At 44.0% G+C, this 22,610-nt stretch overlaps 1 long non-coding RNA gene across 1 annotated transcript in view; it reads left to right on the top strand.

Moving 5' to 3' along the window:
* The window catches only part of LOC106696767, a 64,098-nt gene continuing 41,488 nt past the window's right edge, over positions 1 to 22,610 (top strand). The window contains exon 1 of the long non-coding RNA XR_002828668.1: positions 1 to 47. This is a non-coding gene — a long non-coding RNA (uncharacterized LOC106696767). The remainder of the gene's footprint in view (positions 48 to 22,610) is intronic.

Below are 22,610 nucleotides of genomic sequence, written 5' to 3'. Positions count from 1 at the left end.
GCTATGGAGCATTTTCAAAAATCACTGGAATCATTTGTTCTTTAAAGGTTAGTAAAGTTGTTGAATTCCCCTATAAAACAATGAACCTGATGTTTCTTAGGTTTTCTGGGGGGAGGGAGAAGGGTGTTTGACAAATTTTATCTAATTATTTTGACAAAATTATTTCTTAAAAGTTTTATTGTAACTTATATAGCATTATATCTATATGTTATATTATGCATATTATATTCAAATTATTTTGAAAAATTTATGCAAATTGGTCTATTTTGGTTTTCTATCTTTAGTTTCTGATGAAATTATACATTTCATATAGGTTTTCAAATTTATCTGCATAAAATTGTATAAGGTATTCTTTTTTGTTTTGTTTTCTACTTTCTAATATTTGTGTGACTATTTCCCATTTGTAATTTCTTATTTTGTATTTTAGTGTGTTTCCTTCATTATGATTAACTTAGCTTGCGACTTACCTAATTTATTGAATTTTTTAAAAGAATAAGCTGTTCTACTATATTCTGTTAGATTAACTGATTAATTTCTGTATTTATCTTTATTTATTTTTTCTTTTGCTTTCCTTTGGTTTATTTTATAATTCTTTTTCTTGTTTCTTAAGTCAGCTGTTTATTTCATTTATTTTTCTTTTATTTATGTTGATATACTTATTTAAGGTGGTGAATTTTTCTTTGAGTACTATTTTAACTATATTCCTAGATCCTTCTATATATGCTCATTATTATTGTTTACTAGAAATTCTGCAGTTTTGAATTTGTATTTTCCATTTGATTATGGATTTATTTCATATATACCCCCACACACATCCAAATAGAAGGGCACTCTTTGTTTTCTAAATGCTAGTATGTTATAAATGTCAATGTTTATTGTGTTGTTATTATAGAATGCTATCTATATTATTTTTACTGTGATGATTTAATGAGCTTTGGTTTATGGCCTAACATATAATCTTTTGTGTGTACAAATATTTCAGACCACTTGATAAGGAAGTATATTCTCTATTCTCAGGGCATAATGTTTGATACATATCAGTAACATCTACCTTATTGATTATATTGTTTGGACTTCTAAATTCTCATTTCATTTTGACTACTTGATTTGTTTGGAATTGGGCAAAGCAAATCAAAGTCTTCTATTATTAGTGTGTCTTTGTCTAAATCTCCTTGCATTTCTATAGTTTCTATTATATGAAAGTTCCTGCTGTATTATTTTGTGCATATATACTCATATCTTAAATTTTTATGGTAAATTGTAGCCTTTAGCATTAAAAACTACTTCTCTTTATTTTACTTAAAGCTTTTTGTACTGAATTCTATGTTGTCAGATATTGAGTTTTAAAGTTTGTATTTTTCTTGTATGCTTTTCTTTGCCCATCCTTTCATTATTAAGCTTTCTGAATTATTTTGTCTTATATGTATACAGCCTATAGTTGGATTGGGCTTTGCAATCTATTTTGAAAACTATTTTTAAAGTAGATGAGTTAGCCCCAGCCAGGTAGCTCAGCTGGTTGGAGCATTCTCCATACACCAGAAGGCTGTGGGTTTAATTCCTGGTCAGGACACATACCTAGGCTGCAGGTTCTCATCCCTGGTCGGGGTGCATTTCTCTCTCTCTCTCTCTCTCTCTCTCTCTCTCTCTCTCTCTCTCTTTCTCTCTCTCTCTTCCTCCCTCTAAAAAAGTAATAAAAACATATCCTCAAGTGAGGACTTAAAAAATTACAAATAAATAAATAAATAAAATAGAGTTAAACTCATTTATATTTATTGAGATAACAGATATACTTGGTCTCAATTCTATACTTTTTAAAGTGTTTTCATTATGTAGTTGCCCTTTTTCTTAATGTGGTTCTGATATTTAGGAAGGTTTGTATTTTTGTTCTAGAAGTTACCTTTATAAAATACTGTTGATCCACTCTCTTTAGGGACTGTATCTTCTAAATACCTACTATGAACAATAATAAAAATATCTTGTAATCTCATCCTCTCCCCCTGACCCCTCCTCCGTCATACAATCAATGGAATTATCAATCCTAGTGTTTATGTTAAATATGCTTAAGCTTCTACTTTATTTGGAATTTTTAAATAGTATCCTTTGAATCAATTAATTTGAGGTGATCAGTGAGCTTATTCTTTTTAAAAATATATGTTTTTATTGATTTCAGAGAGGAAGGGAGAGGGAGAGAGAGACTATGAACAATAATAAAATTATCTTATCACTGATGGGCTGCCACCTGCACACTCCACACTGGGGATTGAGCCTGCAACCTGGGCCTGTGCCCTGACCTGGAATCGAACCCGTGACCTCCGGATTCATAGATCAATGCTCAACCACTGAGTCATGCTGGCCGGGCAGTGAGCTTATTCTTATTCCTATCTTCTCTCTTTCTTCTTCAGTTTTTTATTAGTGATGAGAAATACCTATCATATTAAGGATTGTAACATCTGTATTCTGATCTGTCATCCTAACCTCTGTGTTGGTTTTACTCTCATGTCTGTAGTCAAATACATTTCATGCTCAGCCTTTTACCTGGATTTCCTCAGACTCGCTCAGTAGTACTGAGACTGCTGTTCCATGGTTCTAGTAGGTTCCTCAGAAAAGGCTCATGATATTTCCTGATTTCTTGCAGTTTTCAATATGTTTGTCTATAGGCTTTATACTTAAACTTAACTTTTCTTTGAGTGTCTTGAGGCGTTGTTCTTTGAGGCGTTGCTCCACTGTTTTGTGCCTTGAACAAGTGTTGGAGGGGTGGAAAGGTGTGGCCAGGGGAACTCTTTCTGTTGCCACAGTGACAAACTTCAGACATGGTCTCTGTGAGTAGTCACCTCTTCTCTGGATTTCAAAGCGTGGTTGATGAGAGCTTCTCTGTCCATCTCTCTTTCCCAGATTTCTTTACAGCCTTTGTTTCTAAGAGAAGGCGCCCACCTTTCTTTTTCCAGTGCTTTCCATTGTCCCTAGCAATCTTTCTTTGTATGATTTAGGACTTGTTTTCATAGTTCCCTTTCAAAGTGGGGTTTTCCCATTCTGGAAAGGAATAATAATAATAAGAGCTTTCTAAGCTCTCTGAGAGTCTACATCCCCTTCTCATTCAAGGTTTTTCACCAGGTTTCCTACTCTTTCTCACCTTTGGAAGCTCCTGAAAAAATTTTGGAGGCTGCAGCTGGTTTCTCTATTTGTCGTTGTTCTTGTTGAGTGTGAGTCAATTCAGAGCTAAACTACTGCTCTAAAACAAAACATTCTTCTATTTAATTATAATTTAAAAATTTAATGAATGCCACTGTGGCTTGTCCTTTCAACTAAACTTCCATGGACATCTAGGTTTTATTTTACTCCTGACAAACTCCTAGAAGTGGGATTCCTCGTTCAAAGAACTGCACACTTTTAAAGCTTTTACTATGTTTTGCCAAAGTACCTTCTAGAATGTTTGGACCTAAGTTACCATACCTACCAGCTGCAGGCTTCCTCTTTAAAGCAGGTAAATAGTACAAGGCTGCAATGAGTGCTCTCACGTTTTTTAATTCCTTTGTTAGCATCATAATTAGCTAGTTAATATTAATAAAAGGAAGACAGCACATACATGAAGAAGCCATCAATGTTTCTCTCTCAGACCGATGTTTCTATCTCTCTTTTCCTTTCTCTCTAAAATCAATGAATTTCCTTGGGTGAGGATTATATATATAAATCCCAGGTAATGTGGGAACAGAGGACACAGTTGGTATTTCTGTATCAAAAGGCATGAATGTTTAGCCTGTTGTAAATGTAAGCGTAAGGTTGGTGTTTTTTTTTAAATGAATTAAACAACTCCTCTCTCTGCCAGAAACCTTGAAATTGATGTTCTTATAACAGCAGTCAAGTGGCTGCTTTTACCTAACTGAATTGATGTTCAGCATTCAAGATCACAGAAAGTTAGAGTTCTTCGCTATTTTGTACACCTCGGGCCATACCAGGAGAAGTTCAGTCCGAGTGCCTTATTTTAAGCACAGCATTGATGAACTAAAGTGCTCAAAGGGAGGGATGGAGAAGGGGAGCTGGAGATCAGGTAATGTGGGAGCAGAGGACACGGTTGGAGAGGCCCTATGCCTGTCTTCAGATCTTTGAAGAGCTGTTTTGTAGAAGATGGTTTATTTTCTGCTTTTCAAGGCAGGCATAGGGCCAAAGAGTGAGAGCTATATAAAGTCAGATTTCATCTTTAAATAGAAGAACTTTAAACAATTAGAGCTGTCTGAAAAATACTAAATACCCCTTGGGTTGAACTGAGCCCCCGGTCATCTCACATCTATAAAAGATTCATGATTGAACTAGATAACTAAATATTTTACAATTAAATACATATATATATATATATATACACATATATATGTATATATATGTATGTATACACACACACACACACACACACACACACACACACATGCACATATGCACAGCTCTTTGTTTTTAGAAAGTCCCTTTTGTTATTCTGACCAGTAGTTTTATAGAATAAGACCCTATAGCTACTCATCTTAATCCCACTTTGATTTCTGAAACCTGTTGCCTGCCTAGCTGCTGTTAACTTCTGTTCACATAAGGTATAAATAATAGCGAAGTAACAAAAATGCTTTATGTTTGTGTTCATCCTCATTTTTAAAATATTCATATTTTAATTGCTTCTCTCTTTTTATTGATTTCAGAGAGGAGAGAGAGAGAGAGAGTGAGAGAGAGAGAGAGAGGAGAGAGAAACATCAATGATGAGAGAGAATCATTGATTGGCTGCCTCCTGCATGTCCCCTACTGGGGATGGAGCCCACAACCCGGGCATGTGCCCTTGACTGGAATCGAACCTGGGACCCTTCAGTCCGCAGGCTGATGCTCTATCCACTGAGCCAAACCAGCTAAGGCTAGTTGTTTCTCTTTATACATTTATGTATGTGTATTGCCAAATTGTATATTTATATATTCTGGGGATGAATTTAGCTTTCAGGAGGACTCATATCCCTAGTCTTAATTCTATTAACCACAAAGAATAGTTTTCCCAGCACAAAAGGGAAAAGTTGATTACATTTCTACCATTAGTCAGTGGTAGAGAATCTCCCAACACAGTACAACAACAAAACTCTCCTTTGAGAGTGAAACTTTTAGTAAGCACATTGTAGACAAGATTAGGAACTTGTGTAAATTTGCTTAAAGAGATAGTTTTTCAATAAAAAACAATAGTTGGTGACATGGGTATGGTCCCACTCCTGAATTTACCTAAATTGAGGTCCCTTGTCATCCTGCCCTGCTCTCTCTCAGAAGAGAAAATGCAGCCTAGGGACCTCTGTGCCCTGCAGGAGCCTTTGGGCATAGCTCCTGAGCCCAGGGGTAGAGCCCTCAGGCAAACCCAGCTTCCCTTTAAGTGTACTCTGGGCTCACAGAGGCTGGCAAGGAGCTGCTGGCACCACGTCATACATGTCTTGAGTAGATATCAAATCACTGCTCAGCATCTGACCAGGAAGTTTTGTCAGCCTCTTTACACATCTCCCACACTATGAATATTAATTGCAGAGCTTTCTGGTTCCATTAATCGCTTTAGCCGCAGACCTAGATTGTGGGGTCTATATTTTAGGGTGCCAGATTTAGCAAATAAAATAGGTTAAATTTGAATGTATTTTCTCTGGCAACCCTACCACATTTTCCAATCAACATTTAAGATTTTGAGAGAAAATAAATGAATGAATGACTAAGTGAATGAATAAATGGAGAGGAAGATCAATAGAAACAATTCAGAGCTGTGATTAATGAGTAACTAATACTTTAAAAATTTTGTTTTTGTCCATGTAAGATATTTTCTATTGATTTTCTTTTTAAATTTAAATTTTATTTTAATGAAAATTATGTATATATACACACACAAATTTTGAAGTCAAATAGTACTAAAGGCATATGGTCAAGAACAGCAGTCCCCTATCCCACCCAACACCAACCCCCAGCCTGATCCCCAGAGGTACCCAGTTAAACTTTTTCAGCTATTTTGCCCAGTTTTAACCTCCTCCCCCATATTTTCCAATAATATACTTATAGTGCCAATTTGTTGATTTGTCAGTTTTCGACATTACTATTTTCTTGCAATTATGGAAGATGAGGGTTTGTTTGTTTAGCCATTTCCTGCATCTTCCTTCCCTTTTCCCCAGCATCCCAACCTGTTTCATAGTCTTTGATTAAATCAGTTATCTTTTTTTACATTGTTATGATTATATAAATGTTTTTGGTGTTGCATTTATTTTCTTTTGCAGTTTATATGTTGTAGTTTTTCTGTAGGTAGTAATTGCCTCACATTTTTTAATTTATTCACTTTTTTATAAACTTATTATTAATTCTCACAACCCTCTAATAGCCCCTCAACAAAATTTCCCACCTAGTCACATCTGTCAGGTAATCCTCTGGCCCATCTCTGACCTAAAATCCTCTATTTTCTGGCTCAGAGGGCACTCCTGTCCTGCTGTCATCCAGGACCTCCTTTGGCCTCTCCTGGGCATGTCTTCCTCATTGTTGGATTATACTCTTGTTTGGGTGGACAATTTACTGAGAAAGGGAACATGAAAGGCAAATTATTTGTGATCTCCCATGTCTGAAAGCATCTTTTCTTCTACCACTTCTCTTAATAATTTGGGTTTAGCCCTAACCGGTTTGTCTCAGTGGATAGAGCGTCGGCCTGTGGACTGAAGGGTCCCAGGTTCGATTCTGGTCAAGGGCATGTACCTTGGTTGTGGGCACATCCCCAGTAGGGAAGGTGCAGGAGGCAGCTGATCTATGTTTCTCTCTCATCGATGTTTCTAACTCTCTATCCCTCTCCCTTCCTCTCTGTAAAAAATCAATAAAAATTTTTTAAAAAATAATTTGGGTTTAGAATTCTAAGCCATTAATAATTCTCACTCAGAATTCTGAAAATTTCACTCGATTGTCTTTCAGCTTCTAGTGCTGCTGCTGAGAAGTCTAGTGCCATTCGGATCCCTGATCCTTTCAATTGACCTGTTTTTCCTTCCTGGGTCCTTTTAGGGTCTCTTCTTTATTCCTGATGTTCTGACATTTCATGATAACGAACCATGAGTTATAAATCTTATTTTTCCTCCCTGAGGATGTTATAGTATTTTTAAAGCTCTCTTCTCCTCCCTGAACTTATGCATTCCCTTCCCACTCGCCCTTACTCCCCCATACCTGTCTGTCATGTCTGAGGCTTGCTTTAAAAGTCTAGGGATCTTGCTGCTTAGAGCACTGTCCCAATATGCCAAGGTTGTGGGTTTGATCCCTGGTCAGGGCACATATGAATCAACCAATGAATGCATAAATAAGTGGAATAACAAATTGATGTCTCTCTCTCTCCCTCCTCCCCTCTTTCCTTTCCTCTCTTTCTCCCTAATCAGTACATAAAATTTTTTTAAAAGTTTGAGGATCTTGACTCTCCATTCATATGTAAGGGTTTTGTGCTACAGAGATGATTGCATGGTCAGCATGCCTGGGTGGAGCTTTTCTAATGGTGGACTTCCCTGTAGTGGGCGTTGGTCATAAATCGGCTTTTGCAATGGGGATCCCAAATGTCTGTATTAGGAGGTCTTACCCTTGAGTCTTCTCAGTTCCTACAGAAAAGGGTTCTTTAGTCTTCAATTGAGGGTAAGAGGTGTGCCTGGCTGCCAGGTTGTCTAGAAGCAGGGTGAGGAAAGGAGCTGGGACTTAACCTTTTAGTATCTAGATTTCTGTTTAGCCCCCATATTTTCTGCACTTCATACCCACCCTCCATAGTTCCTCATGTGCTGATGCAAATTCTCCACTGAGCATATCAGGTCTCCTGTGGGAATGGGCAAGGTGTGGCGACTCCACTGCCCACGGGGACTGTGCTCTCACGGAGGCCCCATCAGTCCCATTTGCAGCTCTGCCCTTCCCTGCAGCTTGGCGTGCTTCTCACCTTCTCACAGGGAACCCCTCTGCAGGCATCAGGCCTCCTGCCTCCCCCATGCTGCCATGTGACTCACTGCTTCTTCCTCTGCTTCCCACACTCCTAAAATGTGCCAGCATCCTTCATCTGCTGCCATCTCCTATTCTCATATACCTTATGGATTTGCAACTCTTTTTATTCCTTTATCGTTGTTTTTGGCAGAGTTTTGGGAGGGAGCAGAGATTCATGAGAGGCTCTTCTGCCGCATTTAACAAGAGCTTCTTTAGGGTCTGTTTTCACTCTGAAGCACTTGGGAACAATTTCCAGGCCCCATTCTCAGGCTGTCAGTCAACACAGTCATTTTTGTTTGATTATGAAGTAGGTGTTTCTTTATGGGAAATAGAGCAAAGTCCAAACACACACATTGTTTAATAGTATTAGTAAAACACCCTTGATCTTTTGAACAAAATTCAAATATGTTTCTCTGCTTTTGTCTAAGAATAGGGGACAAAAAAGCATGAGGGGCACTTTGAAATGTGGCCCAAGCCCCAGTGCTTACCAAACCTGCTCTGTTTTCTGGGTTTGAATAAAAGCAAGGAGAATGCCGAAATACCATCTCCTTTGAATTAATCATGAGCCCCACCTCTCCTGCTCTCCTGTGTTTACACATTACTGCTATTGTGTTGTATCTACTGGCGGATCTCCTTTCATCTGCAGGCCACACAAAACCCTCTTCATTTAAAGCTACACATGTGGCTCTTGAATTAAGAGGGGGCATTTCAACAGTAATTTCTCATTCCTCGTTTTGAAGGGCTCAATGTCTTAAGGAAAGCTCCCTGCTCTTTCTATGTGCTCTGCTGTGCCCAACATTTAAAGTCTGGAAAAGCTAAGGAGAGGGAGCAGGGTCAGGAGGCTGTCACAGGAAAAGGTGGGTCTGTGGGGTGGGGCAAAGGGTTAGCAATGGACCAAGATGGAGAGGGCCTTGAATGTCACATTAAGGGCTTTATTTCATTTATTTTTTTTATTGTTGTTGTGTGTTTTTTAAAAAAATCCTCACCTGAGGATATTTTCCATTGATTTTTAGAGAATGGAAGAAATAGGGAAAGACAGAGAGAAATATCTATGTTAGAGAAACACATGGATTGGTTGCCTCCTGCGCGCGCCCCGACCAGGGCCTGGACCAGGGAGGAGCCTGCAACCAAGGTATGTATGTGCCCTTGACCGGAATCGAACTGGGGACCCTTCAGTCTGCAGGCTGACACCACTGAGCTAAACCAGCTAAGGCCACACTAAGGGCTTTATACTTTTCTGCAGGTAGTGGGGAGCTACCCAAGGACCTTGAACAGAAGAGTGACACGAGATCAATTGTGCTTTAACAAATTAAGCTGATAATTGTGGGTGGGAGGGCTTAGAACAGAGAGAGGCTAGAATCTAGGAGGCCAATTAAACAAAGTGGTTCTTAACCTTGGCTACCAAGATCACTGGAAGAGCTTTGTAAAAATCCATTCCTCAGATGCAGCACTGAGCTGGAAGGTACTGTGACAAGCCAATAAGAGGGACCAGACCTGAAACACGGGGCTGTGCTCTGAGAGGGAGAGGAAGAAACAGATTGGAGAGAGGCTGCCAAGGGTGGTGGTGGAGTCTCACCTGATCTCTGCCTGTTTCAGAGACTAGAGGAAGAAGGCAGGACTATCATTGATCTGGGCCAAATGAAGGCTAGTGCTCTCCCTGCAGAAGAACTAGAGGATCAGATTTGAGAGAAGGTGGTGACAGGGGAACATGCAGGATGCCAAAGGGGCCTGGAACTTGGGGAAAGATGAATCTGTGAGCATCTGGCTCCTATATACAGTCATGGAGTGCATGGAGCTGGAGACTACAGTTCAAATCCCTTTGGTTGCACACACACGTGGACACACGCATGTGTGACACTGGAACCACAGCCTCCTCACTACAGAAAGCTGCTGATGCTAGCATTAACTCAATATGGCTGTTGTGATGACTTGATGAGATACAGCGTGCAAAGGCTGGGCACAGAGCCTGGCACGCAGGGAGCACTCCGTAAATGGTAGCTATGAGTAATACTAAAAAATGCGATCTCATTTCTGAAGCCAGTGAGCCATAAAGTATTTCATTCAGTGTATCTCACTTCTGAAGCCAGAGAGCCATAAAGTATTTCATTCAGTGTTAGGAGACATGTCCACAGGAAGGCATGAAACCTTTCATTTGTTGCTACTCACTCTAGGTGACTTTCTCTGGGTGTGTGTTTGCTGAGCCCCTTGCCTTTTATTTCTAGGGCTTTTAGAGAAATGACAGTTCCTTGCTGCTGCGTTTAATTGGAAAGGAGCTCAGAGACCTGAGATTATAATTATGACGTCTTAAATGTTAAGCTCTTCAAAAGTCTGCCATTGCCCTCAGTGTCACCCTGAACACATCTGGAAACCCAAACCCTGCAGCACCCCAGAGCATGCACTGGGTCTCAGCCAGGCTTCACCTGGGAAATCTGAGTGAGTGCCGTGCAGGCAGCAGGAAGATACACAATAAACCGAAGAGCCTATGATGAGCTCAGAGGAGGTGAGTTGATAATCTGCTATTTATAGCCCCACTAAGAGGCTCTGGCCGCCAGCTCCATGTGAGGCTGGGTAGAAACGATGCCTTCACAGAGCTGAGAGCACAAAATGAAATTGGTGATTCATGGGCAGCAGCCACTTGGAATACAAACACGTCTGCACCCCAGCCCCACTGGCCTTTCAGACGCCCACTTTGGAAGCATGTTGCACAGAGTTGCTAGCCTGCTGCCTCCTTTTCTGCATGTGTTTGGACAGGATGTGAGGATAGGCAGGTTCAGCTCCAACAAGGGGCCTAAGAAGGGCAGCAGCACCCCTTGGAGAACCCCAAGAGCCTGAGCCTGACCCTCTCAGAGACTCAGCCAGAGCCCAGGTCAGGGCTGAGTAAAAGGCAGGGCCTGGACTCAGGAGCCCACCTTCAGGTGCTGTGGCCTCAGAGAGCCTGCGGTTCAGAGAGAAAGGACAGGTCACACTTGCCAGCTGCACAGCCTCCATCACATTCCTCTCGGAGACTCAGTTTCCTCACCAGTAAAATGGGAATAATAACAGAATCTGCCTCACTGGGTGCAATGAAGATGAAAAGAAGGAACATATGTAAAGTGGTCAGCACGGTCCCTGGCCCATTGAAGGCTCCGTGAATGGGAGCTGCTGCCTCTGCAGCTATTTTTGCTACGGTGTCCTGGTCCCCACACTGATACCACTCCTCTGCTCACAGCCTGTGGCCCTGAGGCTCCTCATGGAGGTGGTGCCCTGGGGCCTCCACAGAGACCCTCTGCCTAACAGGAGCACACCCCACACCAGGCTACCCAGCATTATGGACTTCCCCCCCTGGGGAACTTGACTCTCTGCCTTTGTCTAGAAATTAAGTGCTGTGCCTCTGGGTTGGATCTTGCCTGGGCTTGGCCACCCTATTCTTCTATTCCTCTGATACCTGGGATGGTCCAAGGGGGCATTAACTATCACCTTCCAGTGGTGGGCTTCCCCTAAGAGTCCCTAGTGCTAACTTGAGGTCTGTAGCAAGCACTCTGCCCACCAAGGGAGGGCTGGACGACTGGCAGGGTGGCCCACCCCACCTACCAGCTGGACACAAAGCGCAAACTGCTGATTCATGGAGGCTCATGAAGTCTGGCTGTTTGTGTATTCTCTCAGCTCCAGCTGTCGGCCAAAACATAATTGTAGCTGTCACTTTGGCAGCGAGATGCTATGAAGTGTCCTAATACAACTGCCTCTGCTCCATGGCAGTGAGCTTTGGGGAGGTGGGAGGAATCTGCAGCTGCTCCTGTGGAGAGAGCCATTCTGGAAAGTGGTCTGTGTGATGCTCAGCCAGGTGCAGCTGCTGGAATGGTGTGAGCAGCAGGGTAAGGCCTTGCATTAGAACAGGCACTGGCATGCCTGTGTTTGCATAGATAGTAATGCAATTTTGATGATACCAATTAATATAAGAGAGTCTGCCGCTGAAATGAGGCTTTTGGGGCAGCTATGAGGACTTGGAAAACAGCCTTTAAACCTATGCACAAATTGGACAAGCATGCATGGGGTGAATGAGTGGTTAGGCGGTAGGGTACATGGCATAGAGAGATGGTCTAGAGATATGGCTGGGGCCATATTGGGAGCAAGGGACTTGAAGGCAAACCATGGAACTTGGCCTTGATTCTGGAGGCAATGGGGAACTAATGAAGCACTTTAGGGAGAGAGTGATGTGGTCAGACAACATTGGGATCTAGGCTCAAACATCCCCAAGAAGTGTCACTAAGGGTAAGGCTCTCCTTCCCCACAATAGTCTATAAGAAGTGTTGTTCTGCCCTGGCCAGGTAGCTCAGTTGTTTAGAGCATCGTTCCGATAGACCAATGTTACGGGTTCGATCCCAGTCAGGGCACATAGAAGAATCAACCAATGAATGCATAAATAAGTAGAAAACAAATCGATGTCCCCCCCCCCCAACTTCCTCTCTCTCTGTAACATAAATAAACAAATTAATTAATTAATTAATTAATTTTAAGATTAAAAAACTAAAAATAAGTAGTGTGATGCTTGGGAAGGTGTTCTGCAGCACCAGCTCTAGGATTCAGGAGTGGCTGTGGCTCTGTGCTTAGTGGGGAGGGCTGGCCCTCGTCAGACCAGCTGAGCGTGTGTAGTGAGTGAAAGGAGACAGCAGGCTCATGCTTTCCTTCTTCCTGGGTCCTCCTAGGCCAGAGTTCACTAATGAAGCATCTGCCTGCAGATGTGTCCAATGCAAGGGACTGCACACACTTGTGCTAAAGGTCAGGGGAGGCTCCTGGAGCAGAGAGATGGTCGTACTGCCTGTTGGTGTTGCCTCCACCACCACATATACACATTAAGAAAACAGCAGAGCCCAGCTGGTGTGGCTCTGAGGTTGAGTGTCGACTTATGAACCCGGTGAACCAGGAGGTCACGGTTCAATTCCGGTCAGGGCACATGCCCAGGTTGTGGGCTCGATCCCCAGTAGGGAGTGTGCAGGAGGCAGCCAATAAGTGATTTTTCTCTCATCGTTGGTGTTTCTATCTCTCTCTCCTTCTCCCTTCCTCTCAGAAATAAATAATAACAATATACTAGTATTTTTTAAAAAAAGAAAAGAAAACAGTATCCAAGTTTGGTTGATGGAGGAATTCCTAGAAGGAAGGTTCTATCCTCATGTACTTAAATACTGGTTTATAGGTTGGCTAAGGAAGACGGAAGAATAGAAAGTGTTGAGAGTCATACTAGTAGGTGCGGCACCCAAGAGCTTGCAAGCAGAGCACACTGGGTCCATCATGTAAGTTAGGAGGAAGACAGGACTCAATTGACGAACCTTTTGTGTACCCTTCTCAGAAGCGCACTGTTGCACAACAGTGGTTTGGCAGTGATTTTCCCTGTTCAGCTGCAAGCCAGAGGGCAGGATGCCTCAGGTTGTCTGTCAGGGGAGGTGGGCCAGGAGGAAGGGATGTTCCCATTCTGGCATGATCTTCCATCAGCGTTCCCTGAATTGGGCTGCCAGGGGTGCCGGAGGGTGGAGAGCCAGCAGGTGTTGAACAGTGAGGAAGGCTCCTCACCTGGCAGCTCCTGACACAAGGAGTGTACTGGGTGACTGGAACCATTTGGCCTATGGGTGGGGCCTGAACTTTATGCTAGTCCCTAAGGGCAGGTAGCATGTCCTAACTCCCTCCTGGCTGCCCATGGCTGGCTTGGAGCAGTAGCTCAAGATGTAGTTTATTTGGTTTGCTTTCTCCCTTAAAATTTACAAAATTTAATGACAAAGTATATCCGGTTTTTTAAATTTTATTTAAAAATATAACATAGGAAAGTCCAAGCAACTATAAGTACAGCTTCAAATGAATGCTTTTTAAAAATAAATATAGAAAAGTATAAAAAAGAAAATAAATGACCCTTAAATATTTGCCTGGACAACTTCCACTGAAATTATTTTAACATACAAAAATGAAAAGCGCCTCCTTCTTTCTTTTTTTTCTCCCACAAGTAACCACTAACAGTTTCTTGTGTATCCTTCTGAAGTTTTCTTCTCTGTACCACGAATGTTTCTAAAATGCATATGTGATCATACAGGCTTTGTCTATATTTAATGGTAAATTGTAAAAGAGGATGCAATCACACCCCTCCTAAGATATAAAATTAACATGTGTTAAAGATTTAACTCATTAATTAATGAGATAACTGCTAAAATGTTACAACCAATTCAAAGGAGAACTCAAAGTATGGCACACGATAGATAACAATGCTGAAATGGTTTTAGAAATGGGTGCAAAACTAGTTAATTTCCTCACGGCAGTAATAGTCAGTTGTATTCCACAATTCGCATTTCTGTGAACAGGAATTATTTTCATTGCTATCAAGTTTTTACGACTTACCTTCCATCTTTAGAGTTGAGAAATGTCTAGTCAAAGCCAATGAAAGGCAGAGATAACCCTAGTGGGTAAATTATTCAGGACACCCACAAAATTTCAACATCTTTCACAGTTTTCCATACACTTATAATTGGGTCCCTCCGCCCCTCCCTCCTAGGATTTCCCTGTCACAGCCCCTGCTGCCCATTTTTTGTCACAGCTGACCCAACCCTCTACCCAGGTTCCAGGTGATGGGTTGGGGCTCAAAGCCTGACCTGGGAGAGCCAACCATCACCTAGGTGAGCCAGACAGGTGCTCCCCAGGCTCTGACACCCCACTTCTATGGTGTTGGGCCCTGCAGTTGTGAGTCAGGGGACTCAGGGCTGGCGATCATGTTGGGCCTTGTAAAAGAAGTATACAGTGGGCTGTCTAATGAGTTTCTAATTTCTGGGATGGCTTCATGAATTTGGATTCCATGAGAGTCCCCCTTTACTCATGAGTCAGTTTGGGTGGGTGTCTGTCCCAATAATTCCCTACCCAAGAGAATAGCTGGAACGTAAAATGTACAGTATTATGACCTAAGGGGTTGGGGAAGTGTCTCAATCCTCCTGGTCTGAGGCAGCTTCCCACAGATCTCAGGGTCTGTGTTGGCACCATGGGGCTTGATGTCAGCCCCAGAGGGCAGGGGCAGAGTGGTCTATGATACTGTGGAAAAGAACAAATATCTGACTCGCTCTGTGCCCTTTGTTTTTATTTTTATTTTATTTTATTTTACAATATATTTTTATTGATTTCAGAGAGGAAGGGAGAGGTGAGAAAAACATCAGTGATGAGGGAGAATCACTGTTTGGCCGCCTCCCGCACGCCCCCTCCCTGGAGATCGAGCCGGCAACCCGGGCATGTGCCCTTGACCAAAATCGAACCTGGGACCCTTCGTCCACAGGCCGACACTCTATCCACTGAGCCACACCAGCTAGGGCACTCTGCACTCTTTGACAGTCATCTCCTATGAACATGTTTTCTTATCTTAAAAATGAGGGACAATGCTACTTTCTGTTTTGCCTCCTAGGGCTGCTATGGGGGTCCAGTAGGAGGCATGGGTGTGAATCTACTGCCAAGACCATCGATGAGAGAGAAACATCGATCAGCCGCCTCCTGCACATCTCCTACTGGGGATGTGCCCGCAACCCAGGCACATGCCCTTGACCGGAATCGAACCCGGGACCTTTCAGTCCGCAGGCCGACGCTCTATCCACTGAGCCAAACCGGTTTCGGCGAATAGGTTTTCTTATCTTAAAAATGAGGGACAATGCTACTTTCTGTCTTGCCTCCTAGGGCTGCTATGGGGGTCCAGTAGGAGGCATGGGTGTGAATCCACTGCCAAGACCAGTCACGCGGTGGGAACTGAGCCTACAGCTCTGGCAGGACAGGAGAGCTTGGCCTCTCTGTGCAAAGTGCTTTGGGAGAAGAGGTTTTATGCAAATGGCCAGTCATGATTAATTGATGGGGAGGCTCTCAGGCAAAGGATCAGATTTCACAGATAAATATATATATAGTTTGGCTCTCCTGAGAAGGAAATGTTCATTTAGCATAAGGCAAGTCTATCTAAATAAAGATTTTTCTTATCTTCAATGGGTACCTTCTCACCATCTTCATTCATTCACTGAGCATATATTGAGCACCTACTGTATGCTAAGCACTGTCCAGGCACTGAGATAGTGAGATAAAGGGAGCTAGCTCCTGCCCTTGTGGTGCTGGGAGACAGACATACAGAAAGAGCTTTATCAAGGAGTGTGAGAAGCACAGACAGAGGGTATTCTGGCAGCACCAAGGAGGGGCACCCACCTGTGACCCCAATGTGGCATCAAGGATCCACAGGTCATGTACAGAGGAATGTCTGGTATTGCTGGAGTGTCAGGGGAGCTGAGGGGCTGGCCAAAGCAGGCAGTGGGGGTCAAATTTGTACCATAAAACAGTCACTCTGGCTGCCTGTGGGGAACAGATTAGAGGGGAACAGACTAGAGGCACAAAGACCCATTAGGAGGTAGTTACAGGCATCCAAGCAAGAAATGATCTGAGCTAAGGAAAGGGGTGGAAGGAATTGATTCAAGAAATGTTTGGGCCAAGATTTAACCTGAGAAATGAGACAGTGATGACCCTCAGGGTTTCACTGTGGATGACCATGTGGTTAGGGTTCATCATAGGTTAAAGAGAGCACAGGAGTAGAAGCAGGCTTGGGGGAAGGGGCTGGGCTGGGTATGTTGAGTTGCATCATAAACATGGTGAGTATGGAAGACCTATGGGCATCCAGGTGGAAGTATCCAGTGGGCAGGTGGATACACAGGTCTGAAAGCTAGGAAGTTGTAAGGCTGTGAAGCCAGGGAGAGGAAGCTGAAGTGAATCTGAGCATAGGCAAGTTTATGAGTGTGGAGAGGAGGAGAGAGCAGGGGAAGAAGTGGAGGGACATCATGCCCTTTGGCCCTAAAATTCTCATTTGCTGAGAATGAGGGTGAGGGAGGGACTAAGGGCAAGGAGAAGATGCTTGGAACTCTTTATATGGGAAATGGGAGAGAATCTGACCTAGGCCAAGCAATAGAGGGCCCTGGTGGGAGGTTATAAGTCTGCATTGCTACGAATCTGTCCACCTCAGCTTTTCTCCAGAACACAGAAGCCAGGAAGGCAGGTTGGCTTATAGTGCCGCACTGTGGTCTTGCTAGGAGGGTGTGGCAGAAGGAAGGGAAGAGTGTGTACTAGAGAGAGCTAACAGTTCACCAAAGAAATAGTCCCTACCCTCCCATAGAATAGAGGCTTCCCAGCAGAGACTACATTTCCCAGTACACTCCTCCCCTCACACCTATTACATCTGAGAGGAGGCAAGTGACTTGTTCTTGCCAATGGAATGTTAATCAGAGATGACGTGTGTCATTTCCAGCCCAAGATAGTTAAGACACAGTTGTGACTTCTGCACCCTTCCTTTCCCCTTCTTTTAGTTTGATGCCCCCTTGGGAACCATGTCAGATATGGAAGAGGCATAGGGTGGCAGTATCCTGGTCACTGAATCACTAGAGGGACACCACTGATCAGAAACGGCCATTTGGGGGTTTTATGAGCAGGAAATTAACTATGTTATTTGAGCTGATACACATTCTGGAATTTTTTTGTTATAGCATTTATCATTACCCTAAGTAATACAGGATTTAAGAAAATTGATAGGCCCTAACCGGTTTGGCTCAGTGGATAGAGCGTCATCCTGTGGACTGAAGGGTCCCAGGTTCGATTCCAGTCAAGGGCATGTACCTTGGTTGCAGGCACATACCCAGTAGGGAGTGTGCAGGAGGCAGCTGATCGATGTTTCTCTCTCATCGATGTTTCTAACTCTCTATCCCTCTCCCTTCCTCTCTGTAAAAAATCAATAAAATATATTTTAAAAAAAAAGAAAATTGATGGTTATTCAGATGACTCTGATGGGCCAGGCTGGGGAAACAATCGAGGCCTCTAAAAACAGAAGATCTCTGTTAAAGTCCAAGAACAGCAGTGGAGAGAGGACTAGAAAAATCTAAGAAGCAGGAGGTCAAGGCCTTTGCTAGAATTTAGGAGGCAAAGAATTCTGAAAGAAACTATCTCATGATGTGGCAAGAGCCAAGTGGGAGAAGGTGAGGAACATTAAGCAAGTCCAGGAATCGTGATGCTGGGAGTCAGGAACTGTGTTAGCTGGTTAGTGCACCCAGATGTGATGGTCTGTGATGAAGCAGGATGTGGGTGGAGAGGAAGCCTCAGAGGACTGGCCATTGTCCTGCAACCAGGGCACCAGGAAGGAGTGCTTTAGTATAAAGAATAAACCAACAGGACTGCCATCTCTCAGTCCTGTCAGTGGCCATGGCCGAATAGAACCAGGGCATCTCACCACTGTTAAGGACTTGCTCAGTAGGCCACATAAGATGCACACTAAAAGCTGGTCCATGAAAGGGATACCTGTAAATGCTGATGTAGGCTACCTCCATCCAGAAACAGCCAGACCCACAGCAAGAGAGCTCTCTTCAGTTGATAGATCCACTTGAACTCTCCAAAGCACTTATTTACAAACTAGAGGCCCAGTGCACAAAATTCATGCACGGGTAGGGTCCCTAGGCCTGGCCAGCAATCAGGGCTGATCAGGTCCCCCACCTCCCCGCCTCCCTGCACTCCCTCAGCGCCCTGCTGCCACCACTAGTCTCCCACCGTGTTCCACACCGCCCCCTGGTGGTCAGTGCATGTGGTCAGTGCATGTCATAGCGAGCGATCGATCTCCCAGTCAAACTCCCGAGGGGACAATTTGCATATTAGATGTTTAAGCCTCATGGAAATTCCAGGGAGACCCATGAGAAGATGGTGTCTCTGCGCCTGGTAAAATCACCAGAGTGTGAAGTGAGATCTCACAGGAGGGGGTGGAGCCAGGGTTCCTGATCCTTGGCCTGTGGTTCTTATTATAAAATTCCTTTTATAGGCATTTTAAAATATTAACTTCTCATCATCTTAGAAAGATTTAGGCATCAACATGTCATTGGCAGCAGGAATGACTGAGATGGCCAGCTAGTAAGTCTTAGAAGAATTTCTGAGTGAATGGTGCCAAAACAGGGATGGGAGTAGAAGTGACAGAGAAGTGACAGAAAACTCAAGATAATAGTTGTGAAAATAAGAGAAGTTTATTTCTCTTTTAAAATAAATAAGGTAGGTATCAAGAGTTGTGATGGCCCTCCACAATTTCAGAGGGAAAGGCCCCTTCTATTTTGCTGTTCTCTGTTGTTGTGTACTAAATTATTTCAAAACTCACTTGCTTAAAACAATGGTAAACATTTATCATTCTTTCTGTCTGTCAGGAACTCGAAGTGACTTAACTGGGTGGTTCTGGCTTGGTCTCCCTCATGAGGTTACAGTCAGGGTATCACATGGATCTGTGGTCATATGGAGGCTTGACTGGGACTACAATATTGCTGGCTGTTGGCAGAAAGCCGAAGTTCCTCACCACCTATAGTTCTCCGTAGAATTGCTTGAATGGCTTACAACACAACAGCTGGCTTCCACTAGCCTAGAGCGAGTGATCTGAGAGAGAGAGCAAGGCAGAAGCCACAATATCTTTTATGATATAGTCTCAGAAGTCACACTATCTTTTCTGCAATATCCTATTGATCTCACAGGTCAGCCCTACTTAATATGGGAGAAAACTAAACAAGGACCTGAATACCAGAAGTTGAGAATAATTGGAGGCCCTCTCAGAAGTTGGCCTACCACATCTGCCAGCCTCAAAGTGTGGCTTTATCCTCATGGTCCAAGGTGCTGCTCTAACTCCAGCTGTCACATTATAAAAAGTGCCTTCTAGCTAGCATGAAGAAGGAAGAAAGGAGGAAGGGCATGGCTTTTTCTTTTAAGGATACTTTCCAGAAGTTGAATACATTATCCTACTTATATCTCATTGATCAGAACTTAGTCACATAGCTGGAAAGAAGGCTGGGAAATTTAATATGTATTTTGATGGTGATGTACTCAGCTAGACCAGATACTAGGGATAGTTGGCACTCTCTGCCACATCAACAATGTTCCTGTGTAGATTTCAAAAGTTGGCGGTGGGGGAAGGGAGCACAGATAACATAACTACCTTGGGTTACTGATCTGGCTAAAGACTTATGACCCATCTTGTTTAAGAAGTAATTGTGTTATGTGTTGCAGGGATGGGGGAGGAGTGGAGATTCGTGCTTTTCCCTGTAATTAGTAAATCTCAGTGTAAAAAGAAAATAGTCCTTAGAAGAGCTCAGGAGACAAATGAGCATTAAAACAGACCTAGTCCTAGAAGCCCAACCAAGGGTGGTCTCAAGAATTAAGATGATCCAGAAAATGAGAAGATCATCACAGGACTCATCGTGAGGGCAGCTTCATTCTGCACCCAGACCTGCAGGTTTAAATAAATTTTAAGTAGCCCGATTTCCTGATTCAAATGCAGAAGCACAGATGGGCAACTCTACCAGCTGTGTTTTTAAAGGATCTTATGATTCCTGATCAATGAACCGAAGAGACCAAATACAGAAGTGTTTAGAGCTGAGCAGCAGATTTGTGAGAGACCTCTTAGAGACCAGAGCCAGGGCTTGGGCAGCCAGCTGGGAGCTGACTCAAGCTGGGGGTGAGGGGGCAGGGAGGGTGATGTTGGGCATTGGAAAATGGCTAAGCAAATGAGCCATTAGCTAGCCAGAGAATTCTAAGTCTTGGGAAATCCACAGAAAAGCTGCCCTGGCAGAAGGAGGGCAAGGCTCTGGCTTAGCTAAGTGGCCAGTAGAAGACGCACTGTCATCCTGGAGAAATGCAAGAAGCCTGGGGCTAGGGTGCCCAAGGGGACAGCAGGTACTGCCAAGGCCTTGTGGCAGGGCTGGCTTTCTCTTTGCTGCCACAGCCTGCTTGGACATGGATCCTTATCATGACAGTGGAAGAGAGTCGACTGAGGACTCAGAGGTTCTTGCTTCATGGAGGATGTCTGGGGGTCTCCTACCTGCCTGGCTGTGGCTGGTCTCACATACCCTGCCTATGGTCCAAGCTGGAGGATGTCCTAGGACCTGAGTCCCTACCTGGCCATCTCCAGATGGGATTGTCAGGATACCCTGGGCAGGCAATATGCTCCCTCATTCAGCCCACAGCCCATAGGGTTGTCAATCATCACCACATTGCTGCTGCACCAGGGTCATTTTTCAGAGCAGTGAGGGGATCAGCAAAACTCCCAGCCTTCCTCACTCTGCCTTGGCTTCAGTCCCAAGTTCATCAAGAAACTGGGGAACCTCCACAGACTTCGAGGACCCTTTCAAAAGAGACACCTCCAGGGGTTGCTGAGATTGGTCTCCAAACTTGGGCACAGGGTGAGGTCCCTGGGGACAAAGTTGGGCTGGTAGGGGGTAAGATGGGGCAAAGTATCCCAAAGTAGCCTGAAATTGGCTTGGGAAATCTGGGACTCTGTTGCACAAAAGCTTAGTGAGCACCTGCTCATTGGGACAGAATAAGCTACCCCCTGGGGGTACAGAGCAGAGAAAGGTTCATATGATATCACCCCAGACAAACAATTAAAGCAAAAGAGCTGAGGGTGCAACATGCAGTGATGGGTTAAGTACAAGGTACAGAAATAATGGAGGGGGGTGAGTAGAGAATAGAGTGGTAAAGGAAAGTTTTACAGAAGAAGTGATACCTTCAAGAAGGAATGGGGTTCCTCAACCAGCAGTGGGACCAGGTGAGGAATGGCATCCAGGCAGAGGGAACAGTAGGCCCCAGGGTTCTGAGCTGTGAGACCTCCTGGGTAGAGGAAGGGAGTTTGTTTGCCTGATGCATTTACTGCACTCTGAAGTTTCTGGGCCTGTTCAGGGTGCAATGTGGTCTTGATCTCTTTCCACTAAGCAACTCAGAGGAGTCAGAGGGGGGAAAGATGCTTCCTTGCTGCGGAGGTATCTGGTCATGATAGTGGAAGTACCATAAGTAGGAAGGGGAGAAGTGTCCTCTGGTTTTGGAGAACCTACCCAAGGCCCAGTCCTTCTCCATGTAGGTCCCTTAGGTATGACTGTCTCCCACAGTTTCTGATGGAGCAGAAGGCAGGACTGGGAGGTGCTCTGGGTGGGGCACTCTGGCTTCCCCTCCCTGTTGTCAGATCCAACTCCTCCAGGTCGCTGGTACTTTCCAGAGCTCATGGGAACCCCCAGTATTGCCAAAATATCCATCCTGTCTCTTGCAACCAGCACTACAGTAAAAGAAACATCATCTGGCTCATATTGATAAGACTCATTGCTCTTTTTTTGTGGTACGCAAGCTTGCTTTTCCTCCAGGACCCAGGAAAATATGATATGCAAATGAATCACCAGGTGACCCAAAAACAAACAGTAGCTCTGGAGTTGTTCTCTGAAGCAGAAGGAGCCAAAGACCCCAGAGGTCCAGTGGGCACCACCTCCGCTCTGGGTCAAAGTGGGCAAGTAGAACTGAACCAGAGCCATGCTGGGATGTCACCCTGTCTCCACCTACAAGTGGAGCAGGAGCCTCTGGCACAGAGCTGCAAGTGCCACAGCAAGGCTATGGGAGAGTTTGTGGTGCAGGTAGAGGATAGGCCCTGCCCTCGGTATCAATGTCCTCACCAGCCCAGCTCATTCATCCAGGAACTCCTTTCCCCTGATTATTGCTCTTCTCACTGGGATATGCAAACAGCCTCCTGACAGCTCTGGCTTCTCTCTCATCTTTGCTAGCTCCAACCCCAAGGCCTAGCTCAGGTCACATCCTTCTGGCTCTATAATGAATTCCCTTAGTTACAAACTCCTTGG

Source organism: Myotis lucifugus, unplaced genomic scaffold (genome assembly GCF_000147115.1).
Source record: "Myotis lucifugus unplaced genomic scaffold, Myoluc2.0 scaffold_28, whole genome shotgun sequence".
Classification (NCBI taxonomy): Eukaryota; Metazoa; Chordata; class Mammalia; order Chiroptera; family Vespertilionidae; genus Myotis; species Myotis lucifugus.
This window is presented reverse-complemented; position numbering and strand designations above follow the sequence as displayed.